This window comes from Myxocyprinus asiaticus, chromosome 35 (genome assembly GCF_019703515.2).
Source record: "Myxocyprinus asiaticus isolate MX2 ecotype Aquarium Trade chromosome 35, UBuf_Myxa_2, whole genome shotgun sequence".
Classification (NCBI taxonomy): Eukaryota; Metazoa; Chordata; class Actinopteri; order Cypriniformes; family Catostomidae; genus Myxocyprinus; species Myxocyprinus asiaticus.
Genome location: NC_059378.1, coordinates 42772755 through 42795012, shown reverse-complemented (window position 1 = coordinate 42795012; position 22258 = coordinate 42772755). Strand labels below are relative to the sequence as shown.

The 22258-nt window shown below is 41.5% G+C and overlaps 1 protein-coding gene across 1 annotated transcript in view; it reads right to left on the bottom strand.

Annotated features, from left to right (window-relative positions):
* The window catches only part of LOC127426469 (filamin A-interacting protein 1-like), a 115659-nt gene extending 107210 nt beyond the window's left edge, over positions 1-8449 (bottom strand). The window contains exon 1 of the mRNA XM_051673306.1: positions 8352-8449. The gene's annotated coding sequence lies outside the window, so the exon portion shown is untranslated. The remainder of the gene's footprint in view (positions 1-8351) is intronic.
* Between the last annotated feature and the right edge of the window lie 13809 nt (positions 8450-22258).

Below are 22258 nucleotides of genomic sequence, written 5' to 3'. Positions count from 1 at the left end.
TGCTGCTGTCATTCGACGAATGCCAGAGGTGAACAAGGCCACTGGATGCATTTAGACACATAATCCCTGGAGACTGGACGATAACAAAGCAAATAACAGTGCAACGATGACTGACATTTTTCACCAATTAGACCCCCTGATGTGAGTAAATTTATCCAGACGGACTCTCAGACATTAGCACTAACGTTGTAAGACGCGTTGATATGGCGGATTTTCATTCAGACAGCTGGAATTTAGCTCCTATCAACACTGACAATATTCATCAGACTGAATTCATCATTTAAAGAACTGCAGCTACACATGGCCAAAAGTATGTGAACACCCCCTTCTAATTTATGGTTTTGGCTAGGCCTTTTAATTCCATTTAAGATAAATCTTAATGCTTCAGCAATGATAGGCCAATAGTGATACAATGATAGTGTGCTTCTAACTTTGTAATTAGTTTTTGAGACAATGGCAATCCCTTTTGATATTTAATCATGTGCAGAATATGAATTATAGATATCTACAAATTTACAACAGTTAGTTCTGGTCCTCGAATCTGATTGGACGAGAGATGTTCCAAGAGATCTGATGTTTCAGAACAGCAGCACTCGGATGCTTTACTGTTTGTATCACTCCGCTTGTGTTCGTGGTGTTGTAAACAAGTGTAGTGGCGCAGATGTGTGTCTTTTCATTTATCCATGTGATCTTTTAAGATTTTAGCCGGCAGGTGGTGACAATAGAAAAAAAAATTGTGTTATGAGCGACTTGAGCTGACGTTCATTTGAGTCACCGCTGTCAGTCAGCGATAGGTTTCTTTGAAATAATCTGCATTGTCTCTCGCTCCATGATCGTTCAGATTACTTCTACACTACAGCATTAAGGCTTATCAAGGCTGAGAGACACAACAGATGAAGTAATCACACATACGTTTACCTGATACTATTGGATACCGGAGCGTCCACTTTGGGAGGAGATTCAACATAGGAGAAATACCTCCGCTCGGACAGCTACTTTTATATATAGCAAATAGGATGTATTTGACCAAAATGACATTATCTTCAGCAAGCCGACTAATACACTACAGCTGAGGAATAGAGTTAAACAGCTATAACTTTACTGTTCATCTCTGCTTGGGAGTCGCGACAGACACAGGTAATCGTACACGCTCGATCACTCTCTCACACATGCATCCTTGTTTCTCAAACAACTTGTTAGAAAAAGCCCAAGCCACCATTACTAGTTCTAAAGTGACATTTTTTATTTAGTAACGGATCTTTTGAACTAGCAACGGCAGATCCTGATCCGTCGCATAATAAAGTAGTTCCATGCACAAATGCATATTTTGGGAGAGTCCTTATTTTTTCCTCATTGTTTTATTTACTTGTTCGTTGAACTGTTATATATAAGCAATATCACACTCGCAATCATGCTGTATGGCCCTAAATCTGCATGTGATTTAGGGCCATACAGCACTCTTGCTCGTTTCATATTGCTTTATTAAATTTTCACTAGTTAAAATGTGAATTTGTGATATCAGCAAGTAAAAATACTCCTAAAGAAAATTCTAATTTATTGATCAATAAAAAAAGCTAATTTATTGATATAAGTAATAAAACTGAAAAAGAAGTGGGGTATACTTTAAAAAAAAAACAACAACCTTTCAAACAATTTCCATGCAGAAGTTGCTAGTAAATTTAACAGACCATATTTTCAAGTAAAGGCTACACACAATTCTTGGTGGCTTAAATTAGTAATTCTCAAGTAAAGTTTACTTTGCAATACTTTGTTTCAAGTAAATTTTACTCACTCGTTATCTGTGCATTTACTAATGTAGCACTGAATTAAAGGTACTATAAGTGAATTTAGCCGTTCTACTTTAACGAGACTGAGCCGTTGGGTTAGCCACGCCCCCTCTTTATAGAAACCCACCCTCCAAAGATCCCAAATTAGCTTTATTGAGACCGACATCATGCAAAAACAGTTGTTAAAAACAACTGTAGTAAAATAGCGCCCTCAACTGACAACTGTTATGAACAACATGGCATAAAAATGACATTAAGCCTCAATAATTCGCTGCAACTACAATACTACCAGAACGTGCAAAATGATTGACAGGCAGAAAGCGTCAGAGACCGCGGACACATTTTTATTTGCTGTCACTAAGACCGGTGAAATATCTCACGACACTTATTTAATATTTTTCAGGGAGTAGGAACATTTTTTGCAAACCTTTCCATGAAAAAGCACCTTTAAGACATGCTTTTAAAAGTGTACATGTAGCATTTCTTTTAATGTACCACATGACACATGTAAGTCTTCCACTTCCAATATTTACTAATAAGCTTGAGCATTACATTTTTACATGTTTGAATTGAATACAAATGTAGAATTTACTTAATATTTTTCAAGTTCACGCTTTTAACTTATTTAGTGAAGAAAATGTACTTAATTTTTTCTGCTATATTTGCTTCACTACAACATAATTTTTTCAGTGTAGGTTTGCACTAGTAAAAATGTTAATTCCAGGTGTAAAATGACCAGAAATTCACATTCTTGATATCTATAACTGCATTTTCACTAGTAGAATTTCATGATAATCTGTCATTCATGCCTGTTTGAAACACAATTACAGATATCAATAGTTAATTTTTTACTAGTTGGAATTAAAAATACACATCTCAGCTATGTACTTCTTACTAGTAAAAACAATAATTGTTGATATCAATCATTTCATTGTTACTAATGTATGTTCTCGATATCAACAGCTGAATTACTACTAGTAAAAATGTTCATTTCTTGATCAGATATCTGTAATGTGATTGTCAATAATAAGAAAGCCTTTTAAAATATATATATTTACTCTTCAAATTAACTGATATCTGAAATGAACATAGTCATACCACTAGTGAAAATCAAATGACAGATATATCAAAAATGAGCATTTTTACTAGTTGTAATTCAATTGTTGATATCAGGAATGGACATGAGAACTCCATTAAGTCTACTGATAAAGAGCAATAAAGAGCAACATAATGTTCCTCTTTAAAGATACAGGAACGTTTAGATGTTTAGCTCTTGTTCCTCATGAATAAACCTCTTTTAAGGAAAAGAGAGCTTTTATAGCCGGTGTTTCTCACAGCACATGATCAAAAATCAGCGTCAGTCAATCAATGTGTGAGATGTTAGCGAATGTTAGCTCCTCTCGTCGGTATAAATAGACTCTTTTTCCCAGAGCGATCTTCACTGGCATTCACACAGGAAACAGGATCCCTGATCTAAAAGTGACCCGTGAGCTGTAACAGCCCCTCATTTACCCCCGCTGTGCCCCGTTAGACCCCATCTGATGATCTATAGATTCTGTTTTCAGAGAAACATCAGCCTTGAGCTTCTGCTGTTGTGACGACCACAGAAAACATCTACAGATCATCTAGTTAGCAGTGATGTGTAAAACTCAACATATAAATCTCATTCTACAGGTGAGCCACACATAGGGCCAAAGACTTGTAGTGAATACTCTGTAGGGAGCATTGTGCATGTGTGGAACATTATACATTAAGACATACAGTGCAACACTGATGCTTCGTTTTCAGATGGAATGATACCTTGATAACAAAGTGGCAAAAGTCATGCTAATAGCTATTATTGTTCAGGCAAATACACATTTGCAAATATAGCCTCTTTTGTGTCTTGTGTACTGCCTCTCCATATGGTGTTAATGCCAAACAAACATGAAAGTATGTAAATATGTCAGAAATATTTTCCACTGGATGTATGAGAGCAAAATGATGAGTTTTAAAATCCCAGGAAATATCTTAAATATGCTAATGAATCGTGCAGATGCAAAACCCAGAACCGCATGATTTGAAACGACTAAATTAAATCCTTTTTTAAGTATGTGCTCTTCGCTAACTCTGATAACTATGTATTGAAACTTCCACATGAATTCCATCAATGGACCGTCGTCAGTAAATTGTTACCGTCCATGAGGAAAGATGAGGAGCTGCACAATGTTCACGTTATTCTCAGAGCAATAAACGTAGCAAAAAAAAAAAAAAAACATTTTTACTTTTAACATCATGTATTAATTGATGGTGAGTTTGCGGCATGTTCATTTCCTGTTTATAATCGAATGCAATTGCTGGTTTATTCAACATGATAGTGGAGCGTTCAACATGCAATAAAGAGAAAAGCAACTTTAAGTACTATGATTTATTACTAACACAGCCAAACAACACAAAGGTAACACCTTTTTTGTTGTTGTTTTACATATGTATTTACTGATAATGCATTTATATCAGATAAGGACCCCCAAATTCAAACTCGCATCTGGGATGTATTTTGTAGTATTTATAGTCACGGGTGAACACTTACACAATCATTCCACTCAAAACGGGAGGGTATAACTCATCGTTTAAGACTTTTAAATGAGTGAAGCGTTAGAAACGGAGGTAAGGTTGTTTAGATGTATGCTGCATTCACGTGCTATCGGAATTATTGTAAATACGAGTTTCCCACTCGGAAGTTGCACAGGAACGACCCCTCAAGTCATAACTAAAACTAAACTTTTACACCCCCTTACGAAAAATCGAGAGTTCATGGCAAATTTGCCGCAAATTCGCCACTGATAATTTTCACATGCAAATGAGCTTTGTGGCAAACTTGTGGCAAATTGTCCATTGTTGCCAAATGTTTCCAAAGGCTTGCTGGAGTTTCACCACAATCACGAAGAGCTGCAAACTTCTGCTAAACATTTGCAGCGAATAAAAGCTCATTTGCATGTGAAAATAACTAGCGGCAAATTTGTGGCAAGTTTGCGGCTAGTTTCGATTTTATGTAAGGGCCATGAAAATAGCTTGTCTTTAACCAAAATTCCATTATAATTCCATTATTGTTAGAAAGCTAACTGAGAATATGCATTATGGTGTCAAAATAAAAGTTCCCCAAGAAACATGCAAGAATAAACCTGGTGTCCTCCATGTTTCCTGTTCTTTCTGACAACAAAGCACTTGAACACGACGTACTCATAATTATCACTTCAGAAGCGGGAAGGAGGATAATTTTGACAGCACTTGAAGGCAGCATAAGTGTATTAGATAAATTGTACATTAAAAGCAACAATAATTCCGCCCTGTAGTCGCTGCCATTGATAAAGGACAAACCGGAAGTTTCAATACACAACTAACGTTGAACAGAGCAGACCGGAACTAGCCAGCGTGAAAAAGGTCTATTGAACTCATAACAGTAACAGCAGCTCAACATATGATGAGGGTGTTTCTCAATTTTGGCAAAGACATGCAGCAGGTTTGAAAAACCTCTTGGTCCAGTTTAAGCCTCAGGAGTTGGTGTAAAATACCAGGATTGAACCTTTCACATTAATGGGATTATTAGCTCTCTGTGTGGTCAGGTGCCTTCAAACTGCAATACATGTCATATATTAAACTGGAGATACCTGATTTAATGAGCTTAAAATGGTGTCCAACACTGACTGTGTCCAAACGGTAATTAATTCCAGCTGGACTGATTTACAGTTTGCTCTAGTTCCCCAGTACTGTCAATCACGCTAATGAGAGGTCACGGCAAACACTGTTTACTCAACTGGTGGAGCATTTAACCAGCAACACCAAGGTCGTGGGTTCGATTCCCAGGGAACGCACGTACTGATAACATGTTTTGAATGGACTGTCTCTTTCAAGATTCTTTGAATAAAACTGTTTTACAAATGTTTACATGATTTCACAGGTGACGTCACAAGGGTGTTGAGGGTTTGTGAACGTGATGCTCTGTTATTAGGGGTGTAATGATATAGTATGGCGACATGCATCGTGGTGGATATAAACAATGAATTGTGATATGCCATGTAGAGTTAGCTTTATCCCCCCAAAAAATGTCTAATTTGACCAGCAAAAACTTTGGACAACAGTAATCAACATGTATTAAACAACCATAATAATGTGTGACAGACGTTATATATTTCATCATCTACTGTAGGTATCAATTGGAAAAGCACAAATCTCCAACACCATGAGGATTCAGACGGATCGCTAACTATTGATTTGATCTGTGAAGTTTACTGCATTTATTTGGGAAGGGATCGTTTTGACACACTTTAATTTAAATTGCAGCCTTTTGTTGTTTAGTAATTGTGCAACAGCATGTTGCGATTTCAGATTTAATGTCATTCATTTTACAGACAATTTTTTTAGAGTACTTTTTACTAGTAAAGGAAAGGAACTGTTTTCCATATGTATTAAAATCAATAATAATAATTTAAAAAAAGATAAATCTTTCAAAAACGTCTCCTGATTCAGGCTTTGTTTAAAGTACCGTGAGAATCATGAATTCAGTATTGTGACTAGAACTGAATCGTAAAATAAGTGTTTCGTTACACCCCTATCTGTTATGCAACCAATAGTAAAGAAAATTGTAGCTTTTGCTTCAACGCCTTCTGACGTAGACATTTGTTGACCAATGAGCGTGTCAGAATCCACCTTGCTGTATTCCTGAAACAGCTCTTTCCACATCCTTAAAACAGATCTGTTGATTGGTGAATCCCAAACCTACATATGTTTCAGATTGCAATGTTTAGTTGATTTGAATATTGTTTCAAGAATGTTCCCTGTTCAAGTAAATCACGTTGAGCTTTTATACAATGTCCCCAAAAAGTATATGGGCGCTTAAGTCAAACTAAAATGTCTTATATGTCACATTTAAATTGTGTGAATGTCATAGATATCAAAGCAACTGTCATCAGGAAACTAGTGCTGCTAGAGCTCTTCTCAGAACTAACTTCACTAGATGTGTGAAACATTCATTCTTCTGGCCATTGACACAGTAAAACCACATGAACAGTGCAGACAGACAAATACAGCCAGATTACGGCAGTCCACAAGTGCAAAGAAACACAGAAATATTCAGTCAGAACGTTATTAGAACAGGATTATTTGCTGCAGTTTAAGTTTCACTCGACTTGTCTGAGAGCTGTCTCATCACATTACTGTTAATTCATAATCCTGAAGTACTTTAATCTCACAGATCTCACATGTGTCTCACTCCCATCTCAGATTTCCACACCAGAAGGTCTGATCAGTGACAGATTGTCTCTGGATTACAGAAGATTAGGAATGCTCTTTTTATAAAATTAAAACACATTTTTAGCAGTATGCACATTTCAGATGTATAGTCTTTGTCTTTCAGGAACATGGATCATAAATATTGATGACTCATGATGCACTCACTCATTTATCCAATCAAATGCTCTCTAGAATGAGAGCTTTCATCCCCCTAAATCAACGTCCTGTAGTCATGATTATATTCACAATATAACTTAATCTCTCATACCTTATTGCTTAAAAATCCCACTATTGCATTTCTGTGTACAGGAGCCTGTAAAGGACTCGAGCACATTGTGTGAATTCATGCGGTCGGTTTGGAAGCACATTTACAGTGCAGTGGAAATGAGTTTGAGCTTGTTTGTGGATATCTGAGGCAGATGGTCAGAATAACCGGATCTGTGCCAGACCGTATCAGTGACGAGCAGCGGTCCATCTCTCACACACACGGTGGTTTCTAAAGTGAGCCGGTGAAAGGTCGGAAATTTGACCAGTTATCGTCAGCAGCCAGCGCTCGTGTGTTAACATGTCTGAATGTCTATGAACATCCATGTGCAGAATTACAAACAAATGAAAAGTACAACTGTCTGAAATTCATTCCAACCCCAAATTCTCCTGACACTCAATGTTTATTGCTAACACTAATTACTCTGTAACATAATATGATTTTGTGAATAACACTTGCTCAGGTGTTGGGAAAGATTTTTCTTAAATAAACAGCACACACACTGCAATGTAGAATCAGTATTATATAAAGAACAGAATATGTCCCGCACGCTGTTGTAACTTGCAAATACTTATTGAAATAATTCTTGCTAGACCAAAATGTTGCTATTTCAATTCATATTTGTAAGTTACGGCATATTCTGTTTTCTTTACATGCAATTGACATTTTCTTGACATGTGCATGCATGATGATTCATAAACAGTATCGAGAGTTCTATGAAACACAGATCTGAAAATATCACACAGGATGTGAAATATTAAAGCCACAAATACAATATTATTCAGTACTAAACCTTCATTCTGTATTCTCATCATTATAACAAACAAGAACACACTAAATATCTAAAACAACATATTAAACACGCAGCAGTTAATAAACTGATGTCTTGTGGCCTGTCTGTCTGTCTGTCTGTCTTGCCTTTGCAGATATGAAATGCAACTAATTCCTGAGTCTTGTGCAAACACACAATCATAAAACACACACACAGATCTCTGGCAGTATGTTATTGTGTGAAACATTGCAACACTCACCTCAACACCTTCTCTTCTCTCCCGTTTATCTCTCCTTCTGTTCGTCTGTGTGTGATGCTGCTTCAGTCAATATACAGAGAACTGTGTGAATGACAGAGAGAGACGCAGAGAGAGAGAGAGAGACGGGTGGGGGGCTGCAGTGGGAGGAGAGACACAACGCAGGAGAAAGAGAGAAGTATGTGTGGGGGGCAGAATAGAGTCAGGCATGCAGATATCAGAGCTCCTGCTAAATATAACAACACATATACATTATACACACACACACACACACACACACACCAGTTTAAATCCAAATGGATGAATAAACATTTGACCTATTATGATGAATGCATTGTTTAGTCTTGATGAAATTAATGTATCTGACATTGTGTTTAAATTGTGTCTTCACACAGATTTAGTTTTGTGTTGTTACATTTAAACTTTATAGACAGTAACTTCATGTATCATATGTGTTTATCTCCAGATATTTGAGTACAAATAAACCATATTTCTTTGCATGAACAGTAGGCTTGTAAAATTCCTAAATTAGCGTGAACATATATTTTGGCTGAAATTACGATGACCTATATTTTAGCGGCGGGAAGCTCAAGGGGTACCACTGCCCCTATTGAAGCACTCAAAATGTTCAAGCATCCTGTATTTGTGTGGCAAAAAGTTGCCAGCCCAAAAAGTCAAATATAAAACAAAATAGTAGTGCAAGTGTTCTGTTAGTGTGTGTGTGTGATCTTTGCAGGTCCTTGTTATTCTAGCTGTCAGTTTATCCAGATACTCAGGTGACATTTCACCCCACACTTCCTGTAGCACTTGCCATAGATGTGTCTGTCTTGTCGGGCACTTCTCATGCACCTTACAGTCTAGATGATCCCACAAAAGCTCAATGGGGTTAAGATCCAGAACACTCTTTTCCAATTATCTGTTGTCCAATGTCTGTGTTTCTTTGCCCACTCAAACCTTTTCTTTTTGTTTTTCTGTTTCAAAAGTGGCTTTTTCTTTGCAATTCTTCCCATAAGGCCTGCACCCCTGAGTCTTCTCTTTACTGTTGTACATGAAACTGGTGTTGAGCGGGTAGAATTCAATGAAGCTGTCAGCTGAGGACATGTGAGGTGTCTATTTCTCAAACTAGAGACTCTGATGTACTTATCCTCTTGTTTAGTTGTACATCTGGTCTTCCACATCTCTTTCTGTCCTTGTTAGAGCCAGTTGTCCTTTGTCTTTGAAGACTGTAGTGTACACCTTTGTATGAAATCTTCAGTTTTTTTGGCAATTTAAAGCATTGTATAGAATATAGAATCATTTTTATGAACTAGTTCATTTACAGGAACATTCCGAAAATATTGACTCACTAAAATGAATCGGAGGGAACCGTTTATTATTTAAATTATTCATTTCCATAAACTGACGGAAAGAGCCGATTCACTTAAATTATTCAGTTTTCCCAGCAGCGCTTCGTGACAGAGAAAGTGTGTTTAATTTCTCCCTCGTGGCAAATTAAACGTTTTGTGACTCTACAGCACTACTCAATGGAAAATGAAGCTCATTACTGGAAAAACAACACTATTGTAAAAATATCAGAACTACCGTCACACTACTGCAACATAAACTCTATGGACCCGCAGGCGTTTCCAAAGGGGGGCGCTATATCGCAAAAAAGTTTACGCTTAAAACGTTAAAGTCTCTGTATACACGTCAGGCATATGAGGTATCATTTGAAAGCTTAGAATCTGAACTTTTCAGAGAATACCATCACTTCTGCATTTATATTACATAAAATAACAAAATAAAGCCTGAAAACATTTGCGTTGAAAATGATCGCCCCTTAGAGGTAATGGGGTAAAAAGAATTATAAGAATATAAAAGTCTTTTAAATAGAGTAAAGACGCTAACTATCATGGAGTCGCGAGTTTGAATCCAGGGTGTGCTGAGTGACTCCAGTCAGGTCTCCTAAGCAACCAAATTGGCCCAGTTGCTAGGGAGGGTAGAGTCACATGGGGTAACCTCCTCATGGTTGCTATAATGTGGTTCTCGCTCTCGGTGGGGCGCGTGGTGAGTTGTGCGTGGATGCCACAGAGAATAGCGTGAAGCCTCCACACGTGCTACATCTCCACAGTAACGTGCTCAACAAGTCACATGATAAGATGCGCGGATTGACGGTCTCAGACGTGGAGGCAACTGAGATTCATCCTCCATTCGTTCAGTTCAGATTGAGGCAAGTCACTACGCCACCACGAGGACTTTGGGAATTGGGCATTCCAAATTTGGGAGAAAAAGGGGAGAAAAAAATGTATAAATAGCTCTTAAAGGAATATTCTGGGTTCTATACAAGTTAAGATCAATCGACAGCATTTGTGGCATAATGTTGATTATCACAAAAATTTATGTACACTCGTCCCTCCTTTTCTTACAAAAAAAAGCAAAAATCGAGGTTCCTGTGAGGCACCTACAATGGAAGTTAATGGGGCCAATATTTGGAGGGTTTAAACAGAAATGTGAAGCTTAAAATTTTATTAAAGCACTTACATTAATTCTTCTGTTAAAACTCATGTATTATTTGAGCTATAAAGTTGTTTAAATTGTAATTTTTACAGTCATTTCAGGGTTTTATGGTTTGTTGATATTACATCGTCACGTAAAATCATGTTAACACACATATTGTTTATGTCTTGTGTCTATACTTTTGAAACAGTGAGTATTTTAATGTTTACAGATTATTGAACCCATTGACTTCCATTGTAAGTGTCTCACTGGAACACACATTTAAAGAAAAGGAGGGACGAGTCGAAATTAGTTTTTGTGGTAATCGACATTATGCTACAAATGTTGTCGATTGAACTGAACCCAGAATATTCCTTTAAATGTACAAGTCATATATCAAATGAAAGCTCTCACTCTCAGGATTGTGACTGTATAGTTTATTTTGTTGCTCTAATACCACAGTTCAAAAGATTTTTAAAAGAATCACAAAGTGAAATATGATTTCTGTAAGTCATCGAATACAAATGTCTCTTTTATGCTCCAATAACTGCTGCTGTCAATTTCAAATAGCTAAAAACGTTATATCTGCTTTTACCAAAATTTGCAATTGTTTACTTGTCGGTGAGCTTGCTTGTGTGAATAATCCAATGTTATATCTTAGATGTCCAGAAGGAAAAGCATGCTAAACAAATTATCAGAAAATGTGTTATCGACTATTGATGATAAAATGTTATATATCATCACAAAGAGGAGGATCTCATCTTTCTAATGACACTTAGATTAGATTGAGCTTCTAGTCCACTCAGAGGTCGAGATATTCAATGAAATAATGAGGGTGGTGCTTGAACTGAACATTAGACTGAATGTCTATGGACGAGCACATCTGTGAGGGATAAAATGTGTTAGAGCGCCACCTACATTTCAGATCTGTATATTATGATGGAATGTGATAGAGAAAAAATATTTTATCTAGTGCTTTCTGCCATCTAGTGGAATAAAATAAGACATTTCAAAGTGAGATAGAGTGAACAGAACCAGAATTGCATGTTTACAAAGTTAGGACAAAAATAATATATATATATATATATATATATATATATATATTTATCATAAGATTATAAACACACAATATTATTTATGAATAATTGGAGTCTTTTTATTTATTTGGGCAGTTCTGTGAAAATGAGAGCACTTTTTTGCCATTAGTGCACAGTACGTGTGAATGATGAGCTTTTAAATTTGAGTGTGAAAAATCGCAGGCAGCCCAAAAATCCACCAGAGTTTAAGGGGTTAAGTGAGTAGCGTTGCTGCTTTTAGTTATTCCACAAAACTGGTAGTGTAATTTTTATGGACCTTATACACAGCTGCCATTTGAAACAGAGCAGAAAATATCCTCTTTAAATGTCATCGAGCAATTTTGAGAGTTTTATTTATGAGCTGCTGGTTGCCATGTAGATGCTGTCAATCACATCTGTCATTCTTCTTACAGAATAAAACCACAACATATCCATAACACAACATTAACACTCCACAACTGAAAACCCTCAGAAAATCATGTAATCTCGACTGACAGCTCTTCTGTGCACCCTCTGTGAAAACGGTTCATTTACTGCCAACTTGGAGTCCATTTGTAGTAAATTTACATCAAACACAACGAGTGTGCAGATCTCCACAGGTAGTGGCAAACCTTTGGCAACGATGAGCAATCCATCACTGCTGTCAAACTGAAGTGAATTTCAGTTTCAACTGTGAATGCAAAAATAATGTTTTTCCCCAAATAACATGTTAAATGAGCTTAGGGAAAGGGAAGACTATCAATAATGACTTTAAATGTGGGTCTGTTTGTCACACAAAGATATCGTATGACTTCTGAGGACTTGAAATATAGCGCATAACATTGTATATATTACAACTGATACTCTTTTGCTGTTTTTTGTCGTATGGCAAGAGCTATGATCTCCTTTTATGTTTGGGTTTGTAACGAAACAAGAGTGAGTAAATAATGATGGAATCTTCATTTTTGGGTGAACTGTCCCTTTAATTGAATTACTCCAATCATTTTCTGTGTGAACATACGGGTCTAGAAGTTTCCACCTCTCTCTTTCTGGGAGACTCTTTTCTATTTGCGTCTCTCTTCTAATTCAAGAGTTTGTTGCACCTGAGGGACGAAAGTATGCGACTAAAATTAGCAATTCTATTTTCCCTCTCATCTGTATTCAGCAGTGGACGTGCCGTGACAGAATACTGTCCAGCAGTGGTAGAAAGTAACTAACTCAAGTTAGTGACACTACTAACTCATCTGTATTTCAAAATAATGCAGCTTTTCCTGTAACAAGCTAATTTTTCTAGTGAGTAGCGGTGTAGCACAGCATGTTACATTCAGATGAACTGAAGCAGTAATCAGACACACTCTGCTAAGCTGTCCTCTCTCATATATTCATCCTGATCTCATAAAAATGATGTGACCATGGCAACATTTTTGCAAAATGGCATTACATGGTTTATTACACTTATTGCGGCAGTACTGAGGTGAAATGGCCACTGTGTTAAATATTCTCCTAAACAGATGAGGATTTTAGGGTTAATGCTCTATCGAGATTTAAATCAACAAAACTGACTTCCCTACCCCAAACCTTCAGTTTTTTTAGATGAAAGCTTTGACCTAGGCAACATCATATCTGTTGATTTTATGGTCATTAATGTTCGTAATTCTGCTATTTTTTATGCACTTAAAATAACTTGATATCTGAGTGTTTTGAATGATAAACTTTGGCCATGCACTGTCATTGCTGTTAGATTTCATGTTTATTTCATTCATGTAATGTTTAATGCACTTTTTAAAAATGTCAAAAGGAGCTCTTTTTGTTAGTAATAAAGAATGTAATAAATGTTCTTCCTCTTTGTACTTTTATGTTAAAATGATTATCCTACTCAAATGCATGTGACATAAAATACAACAGAATTAGGTTGAAAGTAATCCAAAAGTAAAATTAGATTACCCCAAAATGTAATCAGTGAGATTATGTTTCTGACTGCATTTTTTGTCATGTAATTTGTAATTAGTACCTGATTACAATTCACAAGTAATCTGCCCAGCACTGGGAACAGGGTAATAAAGTGTTTATGAACTGATTTACTTGTGATTTGTGTGAAAGTGAATAAAAGTAAATGAGCCTGTTTACATGCACACAACACGCTGATTACTCTCTAAAATCATCTCATTTAAAAAATCTGATAAGGCAAGAAATCTGCGTTTACATGACATTTGAAATAATCGTGTTATTTTCTACTTTTCACGTCAAACCTTGAAGAGGCATGCGCACATCATGTGCAAACATTGGATAAGCTGGTAAGAACGCCGGGTAAGGTGTTTACATGCCACGCAAAATCGGCGTAATGGGCAAAAATCTACTCGTGTTGATCAGGTTATTCATAAGCCGTTTAGGGCCTTTATGCTGATAAAGAAATCTGTTTTATTGTGTTTACATGACCGCACACATTGTCGATTTATTAAACATAATCGGTGTAAGAACGTGCATGTAAACACGCTTGTTGTTGTAGCGCCTCTAGTGTTCATTTCACCAGGAAACTGTCTTTTTATTTATAACAAAATATTTAGTTAAATACTGCTGTTCGTCATTATGTTTTTAACATAGTTATATAAATTAGGGATTAAAAAAATAATAATTGAGATTCAAAAACCCTCATTGTTTTTGTGCCAAAAAAAATTAAACTATAAATTATATTTAAAAAGATATTTCACTCTTAAGTTGCTTCAGTGTCGTGTCAGCTGCAGTAATGAAACACAAACATTACAATTGTGTTGCACTAAATAAGATAATGAAGTGTAATATACACATGTAAATGTCTGTGTAAGTGTGCTGGACTCATATTCCTGCTATTATTAAGGTCAGAGGGCAGCGAGTTCAGTGCTTCATCAGGTCTAATTCAGTCCGTGATCTCTCGTGTCATTCACACTGAGTCATCTTACACTCGACGATCATAGTTTCATCTGTGAGATCCAAACGGGCCTCTGGAGCATTAGATGGTTCTGTTCTAATGACACACACTCCTGTATTGCTGTAACACATTTATGACTCCGGATATTTGCCTGTTATTCATGATAACAGCAGAATTCAGTATCTTAACTGGACAAACACATCACATACTACTGATGCTAGCAGTTATTATCTGTCAACAGTATTTTAATGTTTATGTAATGAGTCTTTTCACTAAAACACATGAGCCATTAATCAATGTTTTAGATTGACTGCATTGATAATAAAGCACAAATTGTTTAACAGTACTCTATGTACAGTACTCATGTACTTTACGTAATGTCCAGGAGTCAGTGTAAACAGGTTTCTATCAGTCCAACAGGAAACAAATTTCCCAGACCGCTACCATGAGCACTTCTGAGGAAGAACTAGTCACTGGATTAAACAAACATTTGTGAGTTTTAATTGAAACACTTAGTAGCAAGTAAACTAGATATACAACAGTGCCCATTAACTTTTCCAGTCGTCTTTGTTCCGGAAGTGTCTTTAAACGTTTATAAATTAGGGTTACAAATCAATTTGCCAATGGACAACATGAATGGGATTTTAATTTCCGGAACCAGACTGTTTTGCTCTATTCCGAGTTAATATCCGTTCTGTTCTTTACAGTCAGTTGTAGACGAATACCACAGATTAGGTAAAGAAGCCATTCGAGTCCACTCTCATTAATATACACTCATTTACAGAAATGCTGGGTTTCTTAAAGAGACAGTACCGATTTTTAGCAGGTGTTCAAATCAATGTTAATACTTCTAAATAGTACAATTATGCATGTAAACAATAAACATGTAACAGAATATGATTCATGCAATATAATATATTTACTGATGGATAACATGGATTTGTTATTTAGCTTGGTGGATATTTAGCAGCGTGAAATAACTCCAGATTACGTTTTTGTATTAAAACAGCACTCTCTCGGTTTGACAGTGTTTGAATTTTGGTGCAGATTTTTTCAGACACTTAAAGGGATAGTTCATCCACAAATGAAAATTCTCTCATCATTTACTCACCCTCATGCCATCTTCTGCAGAACACAAATGAAGATTTTTAGAAGAATATTTCAGCTCTGTTGATCCATACAATGCAAGTGAAAGTGTAATCAAGCTTGAAATCATGATCATGCCTAGATACTGTAATGGCAAGATGGACAGTGTAAAAGGAGTTATATTTTGGTCTGTTCTCATCCCAAACCAACTGGATTGCTTCAGAAGACATGGAAGATATTGAAAAGTAGCCCATATTACTCATGCACTATAATCCAAGTTCCCTATCTGTCACTCACTCGACATTGTGTCGATGTGATCCGGGTGATTTGGGGACCCCAATGGGACTGCCTCCGCCGGGTATCCCCCCGCGGACCTCCCATTCCCCAGCACGCTTGTCTGCCCCGATCGGGCTTCCAGATGAGTCCGCCGGCCCGTCTCACGGCGAGTTCGACCTTTTATTTGGAGCCCGTGAAAGTGATGAGTTCTCGAGCGCAGCATCGGAGAGCGGGCTCATCCAGTCGGATGCGGAAGTCTCAGCTGGGCTCCTCCCTTCGGGGACGATTGCCCAGTCACAGGCTGACGCGGAGATGACGACATGCTTTCCCGGGCAGCCGCGAGCATTGGCTAGAGTGGAACCCTCCGCTCTTCCCTGAACCCTCACGGCTCGATGAATGGTTCCTGGGCTAGTGGCGCCGCTCAAAGCCACGCCCCGCCCCCGTTCCTTTCTTCCCGGAAGTGCATGAAGAGCTGACAAGGTCGTGGGAGGCACTATTTTACTGCCTGGTCCCAATCTTTTCAGCTTCCCTGCCCTCACTACCCTCGATGGTGGGGCGGCCAAGAGCTATTCGGCAATTCTCCGGTAGATAAAGGCGCTCGTGGTGCACCTATGCCCGCAGAGCGCCGCCACTTGGTGTGGGTGCCCAAAGCCCCCATCCAAAGCCTGTAGGTTTATGTCATCTCTGGCGGCCAAGGCCTACGGTGCCGCTGGACAAGCCGCCTCCACCCTGCACGCCATGGCTCTCCTGCAAGTCCGCCAAGGCGCTAAAGGAACTGCATGAGGGTAGTTCCGCCCCGGGATTGATGCAGGAACTGCACTCGGTGACCGACCTCGCTCTCCGAGTGACGGAGGTCATGGCGCGGTCTTTCGGGCAGACGATGTCCACATTAGTGGTCCAGGAGCGCCACCTTTGGCTCAACCTGGTCGAGATGGGTGTGGCCGACAGGACACGGTTCCTTGCTGCCCCCATCTCCCAGGCTGGCCTATTCGGCGACACCGTCAAGGACTTTGCCCAGCAGTTCTTGATGGTGGAGCAGTAGACGGAGGCTCTCCGGCATATCCTGCCCCGGCGTGGCTCAAGATCCCGCACCCCATCTGCTCGTTGCCAAGGGCGTCCCCCTGCGGTGACTGCACCGGCTCTGCCGCAGCACGCCCCTTTGGCCCGGCACCGGCGTGGAGCCCACCGCAGGAAGCAGACGCCACCCGTCTCACGGCCGCCAAGAACCCATGAAAGGCTTAAAAGCAGCCTTGAGACGGGCGACCCAGGGACGACGCTCCACTGCTCTGGAGCTGGTAAGTAGACCTCACCATCCCCCGGTCGAAGGCCAGGAGGAGAATCCTTTTGTTACCTTTGCATTTAATTGCGCTGTATGCCCAAGTGGCTGCAGTACTCAAGAGTTCAGCAAATGCGGTTTCCTTGTTCCCTGGGTCATGTATCCGGTGTGCATGGCCGTCATCATGACCACCGTCCACCACACTATTTGGCAGGTTTGGCGCTCCAGCGGCGATCTTCCGCCCCTGAGCGCCCAGCTGTAGCACAAATCCACCCCCGATGTGACAGTCTCCACGGGTCACGAGGACAGGCCTCTTCCTCCCCATCCCAGGCTGTTCCGGGGGTGGTCATAAGGAGCCAGGTAAGTGCTTTGATGACCCTAGACTCAGCACGGCCACGACATGGTGTGGCACCTCGAGCTCTGCCCCGCCGCGAGGCCCCACCTGCCGGTACGTCTGACGACGTTGTCCCTTTGGTCCCCCTTGCGCGGAACTTGGATGCGTGGATTGCACTTTCCAATCCATCGCGATGGCTACTTCACCTTGGTGAAGGACAAAAATGCTGCTACCTTGCGCGCGAAGATCGCTACTCTCCTACAGAAGGGCGCGACAGAAACTGTCCCTCCGGCCGAGATGAAGAAGGGGTTTTACAGCCCCTACTTCATCGTACCGAAAAAAGGTGGTGGGTTGCGGCCAATCTTGGACCTGTGAGTACTGAACCAGGCTTTACACAGTCTCCCGTTCAAGATGCTGACGCAAAAACGCATTCTGGCGTGCGTCCGGCATCAAGATTGGTTCGCGGCGGTAGACCTGAAGGATGCGTACTTTCACGTCTCGATCCTTCCTCGACACAGACCCTTCCTGCAGTTTGCATTCGAGAGTCAGGCATATCAGTACAAGGTCCTCCCTTTCGGCCTGTCCCTGTCTCCTCGCATCTTCACGAAGGTTGCAGAGGCAGCCCTTGCCCCGTTAAGGGAGGTGGGCATTCGCATTCTCAACTATCTCTACGACTGGCTAATCTTAGCTCACTCTCGGGACATGTTGTGCGCACACAGGGACTTGGTGCTCTCACACCTCAGCCGACTAGGGCTTCGGGTCAACTGGGAAAAGAGCAAGCTCCTCCCGGTTCAGAGCATCTCTTTTCTCGGTTTGGAGTTGGACTCAGTCTCTTTGACAGCACGCCTCATGAACGAACGTGCAGTCAGTGTTGGCCTGTTAGAAGGTGTTCAAACAGAAAACAGCGGTTCCACTGAAACTTTTTCAGAGGCTCCTGGGGCATATGGCATCCTCAGCGGTGGCCACCCTGCTCAGGTTGATGCATATGAAACCGCTTCAGCACTGCCTTCAGACTTGAGTCCCGAGATGGGCATGGTGCCACGGGACACATTGCGTGGTCATCATGCCGGTCTGTCACCGTCTTTTCAGCCCTTGGACCGACCTCTCATTTCTACGGGCAGGTGTTCCCCTAGAACAGGTCTCCAGGCACGTCGTGGTCATGACGGACGCCTCCAAGACGGGCTGGGGCACTGTTTGCAACGGGCATGCAGCCGCCGGCTTGTGGATGGGCCCGCGACTGCATTGGCACATCAACTGCCTCGAGTTGTTGGCAATTCTGCTCACCCTGCGGAGGTTTCGGCCGTTGATCCAGGGCAAGCACGTGTTAGTTCAGACAGACAACACGGCAACGGTAGCATATGTCAACCACCAAGGCGGTCTGCGCTCTCGTTGTATGTCACAACTCGCCCACCATCTCCTCCTCTGGAGTCAGCAGCACTTCAAATCGCTGCGAGCCACTCACATCCCGGGCAACCTCAACACTACAGCGGACGCGCTATCACGACAGGTTACCATCAGGGGAGAGTGGAGATTCCACCCTCAGGTGGTCTAGCTGATTTGGAGTCGATTCGGATAGTCACAGGTGCTCCCAAGAATCCTCCCCACTGCCTGCACTGGTACACCCTGACTGAGGCCCCCCTCGGCATAAACGCGCTGGCACACAGCTGGCCCCCTGGCATGCGCAAATATATGTTTCCCCCAGTGAGCCTACTTGCACAGACCCTGTGCAAGGTCAGGGAGGACGAGGAGCAGGTCGTCCTGGTAGCACCCTACTGGCCCACCCAGACGTGGTTCTCGGACTTCACGCACCTCGCGACAGCCTTCTTTCTCAGGGACGGGGCACCATCTGGCACCCATGACCAGACCTCTGGAATCTCCATGTCTGGCCCCTGGACAGGACGTGGAAGACCTAAGCGGAGATAGACACGATCACTCAGGCTAGGGCCCCCTCTACGAGGTGCCTGTATGCCTTTAAGTGGCGTCTGTTCGCTAAGTGGTGTTCTTCCCGACGGGAAGACCCCCAGAGATGCGCAGTCGGATCAGTGCTTTCCTTCTTGCAGGAGAGGTTGGAAGGGAGGCTGTCCCCTTCCACCTTGAAGGTGTACATGCCGCCATAGCAGCACTCCATGACGCAGTTGACAGTAAGTCATTAGGGAAGCACGACCTGATCATCAGGTTCCTAAGAGGCGCCAGGTGGCTGAATCCCTCCAGACCGCGCCTCGTTCCCTCGTTGGACCTCTCTGTAGTTCTTCAGGGTCTACAGAGAGCCCCCTTTGAGCTTTTGCAGTCAGCCGAGCTTAAGGCACTCTCCCTGAAGACAGCCCTCCTGACTGCGCTCACTTCCATCAAGAGGGTAGGAGACTTGCAAGCATTCTCTGTCAGCGAAACATGCCTGGAGTTCGGTCTGGACTACTCTCACGTGATCCTGAGACCCCGACCAGTCTATGTGCCCAAGGTTCCCACGACCCCTTTTAGGGACCAGGTGGTGAACCTGCAAGTGCTGCCCCAGGAGGAGGCAGACCCAGCCCTGTCGTTGCTGTGTCCGATGCATGCTTTACACATCTATTTGGATCGCACGTAGAGCTTTAAGATCTCTGAGCAGCTCTTTGTCTGCTTTGGTGCACAGCGGAAAGGAAGCGCTGTCTCCAAGCAGAGGATCACCCACTGGCTCATTGATGCCATAACTATGGCATATCATGCCCAGGACATGCCGCCTCTGGTAGGGCTATGAGCCCATTCTACCAGGGGTGTAGTGGCCTCCTGGACCCTGGCCAGGGGTGCCTCTCTAACAGACATTTGCAGAGCAGCACGCTGGGCAACACCCAACACCTTTGCAAGGTTCTACAACCTCCAGGTGGAACCGGTTTCGTCCCAGGTAGTGGCACGCAATACAAGCGGATAAGCCCAGGATAGCTGGCCGGGTGTATCACTTGCACATAGCACCTTCCACCTCCTTTTGAGCTGAAGACGTGCACCATTAATTCCCAGTAGTGTTCACAAACTTTGTTCCCTGGTTTACTTCCTCCGAGCCCTGTGGGAGTCGAGATTTCGGAGAGACTCGCTGCCGGCCCAGTACACATGCTAACTAAGAGTCCTGTTCTGGGGTAGGTGCTCCGCATGTGGTGATTCCCTGTAAGGCTAATCCCATACGATATATATATCTTCTGCTAATTCGTTTCCCTGTTGGCAAACTGCGTCTTCTTTGGGCAGAGCCCCTCTGCCCCAGTCTCCATGTTTGTAGTAACTCCTCCCCCATTGCGTAGGATCTACCTTGAAGACTCTCCACATGGTCTGAAAGACGTATTTTTCCACTTAAATATCCGCCCCCCTCTTTGGGCGAGGTGTGGTCTCCGTGGTGTCTTCCCCTTGGGAGGGACACCCCCCGACTAGACCTGGCGGCCCAGTCGGATAATCCCCCTTCTTTTTTAGGGAGTGGAAAATGAGAAGGGCAAATGAGGCCATGACTGGGTTAGCCTGTCTCTATCTTTTGGGTAGTCGACTTGTCCCCAAAGGGCTGTTCGATACTCTTAACTGTTTGGGGAGGTTACGTGTGTATTGGATTGGTGACCTGGTGTGCTGGCTATGAGGCACACAGTGGTCTGCCCACCACACACCGCCAGTTCACGTAACACAGTTCAGCCAGTTGTGGCGCTTCTTATAGGGACCCCTAGTGTCACTACACCAACACAACGTCGAGTGAGTGACAGATAGGGAACGTCATTGTTACTTGTGTAACCTCCGTTCCCTGATGGAGGGAACAAGACATTGTGTCCCTCCTGCCACAATGCTGAACTACCTGCTGAAATGGCTGGACCTTGTCTCGGCTCCTCAGCATACAACCAGAATGAGTGGTTGCATACCAGCAAATACCACTCGCCAATTTTCATTGGCCTTTTATCAAAGACCAGAGGTGTCTCTGGCTCCCAAGAGTGACCCCTAGTGTCACTACATCGACACAACTTCTCGTTCCCTCTATCAGGGAACAGAGGTTACACAAGTAACTATGACGTTTTCTGGTGCCATATGATAGCTGAGGAACAGGCTGATATTTTGGTCATTATTTGTAAAAATTACACTGCAAGTCATATGGACTACTTTACATTACAACTGTTTTGTCAGAGTGGCCAAAATATTCTTCTAAAAATCTTCATTTGTGTTCTGCAGAAGAAAGAAAGTCATACACATCTGGGATGACATGAGGGTGAATAAATGATGAGAGAATTTTCATTTTTGGTGAACTGTCCCTTTAAGTATGCACAAAGTCTAAAAGGGCCAGAGTAGAGTAGACAATATATTTAATTTTGCTTCGGTATTTTGGTTATTTTTAAGTTAATTTGTCAGGAGACAAGATTTGTTCCGAATCTTGCACACAAAATAATAATATAGCTGCTCTGCGCCTACAATACATAATTTAAAATATTGTAATTAGACATGCTCATACTGATCTTGAAATATCGATACTTCTGATACAGATTTATATTTAGAGGATCAATTGATTCTCAC